We start from the raw sequence: 10,737 nt of genomic DNA, 5'->3' as shown, positions 1-10,737 counted from the left end.
AGCATGTGAGATGAGTGCAATTGTGCGGTAATTTGAGCATTCTTTGGCATTGCCTTTCTTTGGGATTGGAATGAAAACTGACCTTTTCCAGTCCTGTGGCCACTGCTGAGTTTTCCACATTTGCTGGCATATTGAGTGCAGCACTTTCACGGCATCATTTTTTAGGATTTGAAATAGCTCAACTGGAATTCCATCACGTCCACTAGCTTTGTTCGTAGTGATGCTTTCTAAGGCCCACTTGACTTCACACTCCAGGATGTCTGGTTCTAGGTGAGTAATCACACCATTATGGTTATCTGGGTTGTGAAGATCTTTTTTGTATAGTTCTTCTGTGTATTCTGTGAATGAGAATAGAACCATGCAAATTCAAATGGTAGAAAATGAAAGTGAAAGTCGCTCAGTCATGTCTGACTCTGCAACCCCATGGACTAAATTCTCCAAGCCAGAATACTGGAATTGGTAGCCTTTCTGTTCTCCAGGGGATCTTCCCAACCCAGGATGGAACCCAGGTCTCCCGCCTTGCAGGCGGATTCTTTACCAGCTCAAATGGTAACGTATATGCTAAAGCACAGTGGTGAGTACATCAAAATGCTACAGAGAAGTTAATGAGCCAGGAGTCTGTGGTAACTTCCCAGAGGAAATGAATTTTAATAGTTGTGAGAGGAAAGTGAAGTCACAATGGGAAGGAGAAATAGCCAGAAGAGCCAGCTCCTAAAAAAAGGGAAGCTGAGCCCGGGAAGACTATATTCACTTTATGATACATAGTTTGAAAAGATTATCTCTTTAAGTAAAGAATCTAAACTTGAACTTGGACGGGTTAACTTTCCTAATCCTCTTATCTGTAGAATAGGTAATATACACTACCTACTCATTGTGTGACCAATAATTAATGTAACATGCTTAGCAGAGAAATTATGTTCAAAAATTCCATTAGTCACTAAAGTTATGGTTGTTCACTATAGAGAATTCAGACCACATAGAAATACATAGAATGAAAAGTACACTCCACATTCCTGATAACATTGTCTTTAACACTTTTGTGTACATTTCTTCAATCTTTATTCCTTATACATAGTCTAATAGTAACTATCGTTATCAATGCTATAATACTATTTTGCATCTTTACACTGAACAGAATGTTGGGAAGAAACTTCTGTGTCAGTACATATAGGCTTACCTCACTTTTTTTTTTTAATATAAGAAGTGAAAGTGAAGTCGCTCAGTCCTGTCCGACTCTTTGCGACCCCATAGTCTGTATCCTACCAGGCTCCTCCGTCCATGGAATTTTCCAGGCAAGAGTACTGGAGTGGGTTGCCAGTTCCTTCTCCAATATAAGAAGTAGGTTTATTAATATAGGATACTTGTGAAGGATAGAAGCAGGCAGGGAAGAGAGCTCCTTCCCAAGAACTAAGTGGGCTACATTTTTATAACAAAAGGAAAAGTGGGGAGGGAGAGAAAACCACCTTCTGCTTCCTTTGTAAAGCTATTGCAGGAAAATTGATCCCAAGAGGATGGTCATGTCCCAGGTCTCCTGCAAGTTCCTGGGATGGGCCCCCAAGTGAGAATCCTTGGCTTTACACAGGAAAGAATTCAAGAGCAAGCCATAGAAAACAAAGCAGAGATGCGCATTCCATGGGCAGCCTGTGGGCCTTCGTAGAAGGCAGGAGCAGCTTACTTAACTGATTTAAAGGCCGTATAGTGTTCCATTGTGTGTCCACTCCTTGATTTACCTAACCAGGCCCCTCTACATGGGCCAACAGTCTTTTACTAGGACATTCTAGAACATACATCTTTGCATTGTGGGAGTACTTTGTAAGAAATGGAAATGCCGAGTTAAAAGTGTGAAAAGTTTTCATTTTAATAGAGTTTGCTAAATTATTCTTTGAAATGTCTTATTGATTTATCCTTCCCACAATATAGGTCCAGAAAACAGAAGACAACCTATTCACATTTCAAAGCATAGTAGATGATGTATTTGTTATCATTGAAAATGCACATTGATAAGAGCCATGAAGACTGGGAGCTTGATCAGCAGCATTTCCGTAAATCCCTTCCAATGAACCCCTGGACCAGCCAGTCCAGTATGGACATTGCTTCAGCTCTTATGTGCTTTTTTTCATTAAAACAAGAGATCCATATACATATATATGTAATATACATGCATAAGAATACATTATCAGATACATTACTGGCATTATTATTTTGAACATACTGGTATCTGTTAGATCAATTAACAATAAGAAAAATAATTATTTTACTTCCAAAAACAAAGAAACTGGGAACTTCCCCGATGGTCCAGTAGCTAAGATTCCATGCTCCCTATACAGGTGGCCTGGGTTCCATCCCTGGTCAGGGCACTAGGCCCCACATGCTTCAACTAAGACCCAGAGCAGGCAAATAGATAAATGAATAATATTAAGACATATAGACAAAGAAACAATCCAGAGACCCAGAGAGACAGGATTCCCAACTATTATGAAGATGCCATCTGCCCTGTATACTATTTTTTGTGCTTGACCACAGAAGCTAAATCTCATCAAAATGAAAAGGAAAAAAAAAAATCACTTATTGGCAGAAAGTACCACCTTAGGCAGCTCACTGGTGGGGGCAGAAGTGGACAGAGGTGGCTTTGAGAAACAACTCCAGCTTTCTAACTGACTAAGCAGCTTCTAACAAGCCCAACCTGAGACAGAAATGAGTAAAGGCTGTCAAAGGGTGAGAAAATGAAATTCTGTCAGGGAGGAGAGAACTATCCCCAAGTGACTGAGGCACCTTCTGGCCTCATATGCTTCCTTGTCTAGCTTAGATCCCAGGGCCCATCAATCAGTCACTTTTTTTTTTTAACATTTTAATTAATTTATTTGACTGTGCTGAGTCTTAGTTGCAGCATGTGGGATCTAGTTCCCTCAACAGGGATTGAACACTGGCCCCTGCATTGGGAACTCGGAGTCTTAGCCACTGGACCACTGTGAAAGTCCCCAGTCAGTCACTCAAAGATATGTACCTTCTGCACCCCCTTCCTCCAGGTGCTTGCGAGGTCAGCCTGAACCCCTGGGAGCCTGTCTTCCGTGACCCTGACACCAGCAGGGCGGAGTGCTGCTACAGACTGCACTGTGGGTCCTGACCTGAGACCTCAGTGACGCTGCCCAGGAACCCACACAGTTCCTCTTGGATGCTGGGCACCTGCTCCCACCTAAGCTGTTCTCCACTGTCGTCTAATCTATCTTCTCTCTGAAGGAGGGATCCCTCCTCATGCTTCACAGAGAATTCAAAGCCATCCAAGAGGACATCGGTCATTCTCTTCTGCACTCCAAGTTCAGTGCTTCACACATGCTATGTGACACCGCTAGTTATCCACTCCCCCGCTTTCTGGAGTCTCCCAGAAATGTCCCCCGTGCTGTAGCATCTCCTTGCTCGAGAGGGTGGGGAAACAGATGCAAATGCTCTCCATCTTCTCGCCATCACTCCAGTTCTCTACTCCCTGTAACAGCCAGGCTTCTCTCAATGTTCGCTTCACTTGATCGCTCCCCTCCCCGACCCAGTCTTGCCACACTCTTCAACCCATTCTGATTTGCCTCCCACCCACCATTCCTCTGAAACTGACCTTGCTAAGCTCTTACTACCTGTTAGACTTCTTTTCAGACTACTTTTACATCTGACAGCATTCCTGCCACAGCTCCCAGACTCTACGTCTTCTCTGAGAGTCAGTGAAGAAAAATAATCCCCAGGATTCCCTACAAAATTCTCATAGCCTCTGATCCTGGATCACTCATGGAACACATAGGCTCTTCTGATATCCTGGCCGAAGAGTTTCATATGTACATATGATATGAAACTTTTTAACAGTTACCTAGTATTCTGTTGCAAGAGTGTGTCATAATGTATTCAGCTTCTCCTTTGATGATGGACGTTTAGGTTTTTCTAGCAATTCACTAACATAAATAATGCCGGGATGCACTTTCTTTTACCTTGACCCCCACAGGCACTCTCATACTCATACTGTTCTTTCTTCACCAAACTCATCAAGCTCATAACTGCTGAATTGTGATTTTTGTGTTTTTAAGGAACTTTCCATCACACCACCAACGTGTCACATTGTATGTTCCTGTGACCACTTTGAGGAAGGGAAGGGGGGAGGGGACACCAGGGGCTGCAATATCTAGACTTTGTCTTCATTCTTTTCGGGTCACCAAATGTAGTCCAGCTGTAAAGACATGAGCTCTAGACTGGTGATTCATTTCTTATATGATATTATACAGGATGCTTGGGGCTGGTGCACTGGGATAACCCAGAGGGATGGTATGGGGAGGGAGGTGGGAGGGGGGTTCAGGAGTGGGAACTTATGTACACCCGTGGCAGATTCATGTTGATGTATGGCAAAACCAATACAGTATTGTAAAGGTTAAGAAAAAAAAAAGCAAAAAATAAATAAATAATTTCTCACAAAAAAAGAAAAGACATGAGCTCTATGAAGTTTACCCTAAAATTAGAAGAAAGGAAAGGTTCGATTTTCTATAGAAGCCCCACTTGCCTTCTCATCTCCCTGGGCCACCTGGGAGAGCAGGAGGGGTACCTTTCTCCTAATCTGTTCTTCCTCATAGCCTCTGCTTCCACCCTGTCAATTCACAAGAACTGTTAAAAACCTTGAGGTTTTCAATTTCCTTTCTTTTTCCATTGTCTAAAAGCTGCAATGCCCCCAAGCCAGAGAAAGTTTCTATCACAAGCCTTCAGCCTCAAAGAGGTAACATTGCCCCCAGAACAATGCCTGACTTCTTAGCCCCTTGTCTTGGTCTTCTGCGGGATGATCCTGTCCTTGCCAATCCCATTCTGCCTCTGTCCTGCCAGTCCATCACTCTGAAGCTATAAGTCAGCACTTCTGGCTAACTAAATGCAGCATCTCTCAGAAGAATGGAGATGTGTTCTTTCTGCTTCTGATGCCTGATATTTTCAAAATAATGTCTTTACAAATGCCATTTGTAAAAATAATGTCATTTACAAAAATAGTGTCTTTACAAACCTCTCTGGGCTAACTTCTGTTTAGAAGTCCTAGAACTCGGCTCTAACACCCTCCAGATCTCCAGGTACTACCTGGTTACACTTTCTGTCCTTTGTTCATTGCTGATAAATAAGCTTTCTCTTCTTTAACTTGCAGAAAATTTTTTCCCCATTTTTTTCTCTTGAGCTTCCACATTCTCAGCTCCATGACAACACACCACCAACCCCTTTCCAGTCCTCAGAACAGCAGTCCTCTTCCTCTTCCTCCCCGCCATGCCCAACAGGGAGTGAAAACACAGACTGAAACTGTCCCCTCTCCTACCCCTGCCCTTCTCCATCAGCATTCTCAACTGTACAGGGGCTCCCAGGAAAACTCCCAGCCCACTTTGGAGTATAGTCTTCCTTCAGGTCACAACATTTGCTGATGTTTCATAAATAAAACTTTCTTTTACTGGTACTTGGTAAACTGAATGAACAAGTTGTTGTTGTTTAGTTGCTAAGTTGTGACTGACTCTTGTGACCCCCTGGACTGTAGCCGGCCAGGCTCCTCTGTCCATGGGATTCTCTAGGCAAGAATACTGGAGTGGACTTCCATTTCCTTCTCCAGGGAAATTTCCTGACCCAGGAATTGAACCTGTGTGTCTCCTACATTGCCAGGTGGATTCTTTACAACTGAGCCACCAAGGAGGCCCGAATGAACAAGTAACTACTCATAAAATATAGGGGGATCTTGTAACTGCCAGCATTCAGTGCACAGTCTGCCTGCAATGCCAGAGACCCTGGTTTGATCCGTGGGTTGGGAAGATCCCCTGGAGGAGGAAATGGCAACCCACTCCAGTATTCTTCCCTGGAGAGTTCCATGGACAGGGGAGCCTGGCAGGCTGCCATCCTTGGGGTCGCAAAGAGTCAGAGGCAACTGAGCGACTAACCCTTTCTCTTTTCACATTGTTCTAAAGGGGATTACGGATGCTGCACTATTGGCATTAGTAGGTACACTTGCTTTAAAGACTCAATTTTACCACAAGCTTCGAAACAGAGTCAGGAATGGTGTACAAGTTATGGTCCCTACCTCATGATTTTTTTGGTTTTCCCAAAGCCTAATTTTTTTTTTTTTTAGATCTGTGTACATAAGTGATTCTTTATCCTGTGAAAGTAGCATTTTATCTCTGCGTGGGTCCCTAATTCCTATTTACTCATGAGATTTAGAAGAAAGGAGCTCAAGAAGAATGTTATTCAACTTGAAACAAAATTTTTTTACTGAGAAAATAAGGCTTGAAGCAGAAGAAATCCCAACTGGCCTATTTCCATTACCTAATTAAGGAGGTAAAGCAAGGGAGTTACCGTGCTTCCCTAACTGAGCAGCTAGGGAAGCCCTCCCGTGCAGGGAGCATGGGTCTGATGTCTGGTTGGGAAACTAAGTATACTGCATAATATGGCCAAAAAAAGGTGGGGGGAGTGGATCAGTATACGATTGTTTGCTGGTTTGATTAATTTGGAAAGTGCAAGTGAAGTTGCTCAGTTGTGTCCGACTCTTTGCGACCCCATGGACTGTAGCCTACCAGGTTCCTCCATCCATGGAATTTTCCAGGCAAGAGTACTGGAGTGGGTTGCCATTTCCTTCCCCAGGATATCTTCCTGACCCAGGGATCGAACCCAGGTCTCCCGTATTGCAGGCAGACGCTTTACCTTCTGAGCTACCAGGGAAGCCCCAGATTAATTTGGGGAGTGATCAGTTACATTTATGGTATTCAGTGTCTCAGTCTGTAATAATGCATGTATGTATATATGGCTCTTTTAAAAGACAGAATCTCTGGTCTCCCCAGTTCTACTGGAACCAACACTTCTATGCTGTCCTATGAGACCCAGGATAGTTTCTCCTCTGGAGGTCCCAGGGTGTGGCATGTCTACCGCTAGAGGTGCCCGAGATGACTTTGGGAGGTATGTGAACACATTTTAAAATTTCAAGTGGTTTCCAGTATTTATTTTACAATGGATTACTTTCCTTTAGCTACAGTGGATCATTTTTCTACTGATATTGATAGAAAAAATATATAGTTTGTGAATCTACAGGCACTGTTGCTTAGGATGAGATTAAGGTGTCACTAATAGAAACAAAGATAAATATTAAGTAAAAGCTACAATAAAAAGTACACAAATATGACAGAAACCAGGAAGGTAGTACAAGGTGACCAAGGTTGAAAAGACCCTGCTGTCTTGTGCTGCCTGAAACATTATGAGTTCAGAAATGTGATACCTGACCCTCATCCATCCTTCTTCCTGCAATATTCCAAACAGCCAAAGTAAGTTAATTTAGTGGCTGGCTCTCTGTGTTCCCCCGTTTCCTGCAGAGATGGTGCAGCAAAGCAGAATCCACAGACCGAACTAGTTGTGCTGCATTTAGGTATCAGAGGCGACACCAGGGATTTATCTGTTCCGTGGCCAGTGATTTCACTTGGGTTTATTTTACTTTTGAGAAAGATGAAGAAGGAAGTAGTAATCTCTTTCCCAGGAGCCCCAGACAGCTGATTCGGGGTCACAGGACTTGCTGGCTTGGAGGCATTTCAATACCACGCTCAGGCCCTCGCAGAGCAAATCCCATGACTCCACGGGACTGCCCACACTCACAGTTGTGCCAGAATGCCCCTGTGAATGATACTGCTGAAATGAGTAGGTCCTGCAAAACTCTTCATATTTTATAGAAATTTTATGGGAAGAAGGTGCTCAATTTTGGTGGATTTAGTTTAGTTTAACAATTGTCATTTATTTATTGAAGTAAAACCTTTTCCAGAAAGGATATGAGATGACTTACAAAAATACACATAATAAGATTAGAAGTTTAAACAAGTAAGGAAACCAAAGCAAAAGGAAAGTGAGAAAGTGACAGCAGGAAAGATAAAATGGAGCCAAGAGTGAGATCTGTCACCAAAATGTATTGAGAACAGGCTCTGCGGTTGCTAATGGTGGTGGTAGAATAGCCTCTTGGCTTCCTTACAGCAAGACAGTGAATCAGTAACAAGTGATGAGCCCATTGTGACCCTGATTTTTTTTCCTAAAAGGAGAACACAAACAAGCACCTGCTCGGGACAAGGCTAAGCATATCATGTGCTGAGATCAGCGGAGGTTCTAGTGGACACGTGATGCCTTCAATAAAATCCCCAGTAATGCCCCTGGGATGCACCACAGTGGCTTCACAGGGCCATTTACTACCAGGTTCTTAAGCAGAGGTGGCCAGTTGATTTTTGATAAATATCTGAAGGCAGTTCAGTAGAGATAGGACAGTCTTTGAACAAATGGTGTTGGAACAATTAGATATTTACATGCAAATGATGAACTTTGAGTCTTGTCTCACATCATATAAAAACTAACTCAAATACATCACATTTTCATTTTAATTTAATAGCTTTATTGAGGCATAATAAATAGTATATTGCTCATACTTATGTGTGCAGTTACATAACTTTGACACACACACACCCCCCCAGGGAAAATGGAACAGCTGCTGAGGGAAGGCAGACTATCATCATCAGTCAAGGTTCAGTTGCAGACAACAAAGTCTACTCGAACAGAAAAATCCACTCTAGTTTACACAGAAAAACATATTTCAAGGTATAAAATGACGTATGGGATCATTACAAGGGCAAACAATATAGGCTCTATACTGAGCTTCTAGGAACAGCTCTCAGTCTCGTGACCATAGTTGCCACGGTCAGCAAGCTGCCTCTGACTAAACTAGGAAGCCACCCAAACTCCCGCTGGCCTCAGAGCTGTGCCTCTTCTGCTGGGCTCCTCCTTAGTAAATAGATGGCATGTGTCCTGCCTCTCCTCACATCAGTTCCAAATTCAGGTCTTGCATCTGATTGTAGAAACCTAGCTGACATCTCAATTTAGCTTCAAGAAAGTCTGGGAAATGCAGTTTTTAGCTTTCTAGCTTCTGCAGTATTGGAAGGCACTTTAAAAGGAGCTTGGGATAGACATTGAACAAGCAAATCCACAATTTCCATCATGCTGTGAAAGCAGTTGGTTTGAGGGGGAAATAAGGAGTTCAGTTTTGTACATGATAACTTAAAAGTATCTCTTAGATATGCTGGTAGAGATGTATAGTAGGCGGGGAAGAAGCTGTAGCATGATGTAGTACAAGCACAGATTCTGGGTTTGGGTTCAGTCTGGGTCTTGAACCCAGTCTGCTTGGGTTCATATCATACCTCTGTCATTTATTGAGCTTCCCTCATGTAAAGAATGCACCTGCAATGCAGGAGACCCTGGTTAGGTTCCTGAGTGGGGAAGATGCCCTGGAGAAGGGATAGGCCACTCACTCCAGGATTCTTGGGCTTCCCTGGTGGCTTAGACGGCAAAGAATTTGCCTGCAACATGGGAGACCTGGGTTCGACCCTGGTTTGGGAAGATCCCTTGGAGAAGGGAAAGGCTACCCACTCCAGTATTCTTGCTTGAATAATTCCACGGACAAAGGAGCCTGGCAGGCTACAGTCGTTGGGGTCGCAAAGAGTTGCACACGACTGAGCGACTTTCACTTTCTTATATTAGCTGTGTGACATTGGAAAAGCTATTTGACCTCCTGTGCCTCAATTTTATCATTTACAAAGTGGGAATAGTAATAGCATTTGCCTAAGTAAGGTTGTTATGAGATCTTAAATGAGTTAAGGTTTGTAAAGTATTGTTTAAAACAGTACCTGTCACAGAATGTGTATGTGTTTGCTATAGTACTGACTACCATTGTTTTAATTAATAATACATTTGGCCCTCCATATCCGTGGATTCTGGGAGATAAAGAATTTGTGCTGTTTTAAGCCACTAAGTTGGAGTTGTTACACAGCAGCAGATAACTGCAGTGGACTAAGTATGAAGTGATATTAAGGAATTAATAAATTAGAACTGTTATAATTCGGAGTTACAAAAAAACGTTCTTTTTACCCTGGGATGCTACCTGCCTGCCTCTCCCAGGGAGCCTCAGGTGCCGTGTTGGGCCCAATGACGCCACGTGGGTGGTCTGTGCTGACCCAGGCAGCCTAGTCCGTTGCCACACGTACCTGTTCTCTCCAGCCCCAGGTCCTGGTGGCTTCTCCCCCTGCCTCCAAACTCTTAGTTTCGCATGTTCCACTAACCCAGGTAGGGGTTGTGTGGGGCGGGGCAGGTGGAGGGCAGAGGTGTCAGGCTTCAGCTGCCTCTTAGGGCAGAACACTAAGCCAGGTATGGCGGGCTTACAGTGCTGGCCCTAGTAAAAGCAATTTCAACCTTGAAAAAAGGTATTCTTTTTAATAACACATATGGAAATATGCAGGAAGTATCTGGGATTTATTTTAAAATAATGGTAAATAGTTCAAAATATATGAAGAAAATACACTAAAATGTTAGTAATCAGTAGATCCAGGTGATGGATGTACAGCGAGTCTTTATACCATTTTGCTTTTAGATATGTCTGATAATTTCCATATTAAAATGTAAATATATATACATATAGGTAGGGTGTATAGACACAGAATTCCGTCCTAAAGCCCCTTTCCCTCCTCTTCCTCCTGCCTCTCCTGCTCCTCTTCCTTGTTCGTGTTGATGTTCCTAATTGTTCCTTTCATTTGTCTCACAAAGGTATCGCTCTAGGGCCGGCTGTATTTCTGAAAGATGTACCTAGCACAGCATGTTTTTATAATCTCCTCTTAAAAGTTGGATTAAGCCTTCAAAGCCTAGACTCCAGTGTGAGCCACCCCAGGGGGACCTCCTCTCAGCAGG

Source organism: Capra hircus, chromosome 4 (genome assembly GCF_001704415.2).
Source record: "Capra hircus breed San Clemente chromosome 4, ASM170441v1, whole genome shotgun sequence".
NCBI lineage: Eukaryota > Metazoa > Chordata > Mammalia > Artiodactyla > Bovidae > Capra > Capra hircus.
This window is presented reverse-complemented; position numbering follows the sequence as displayed.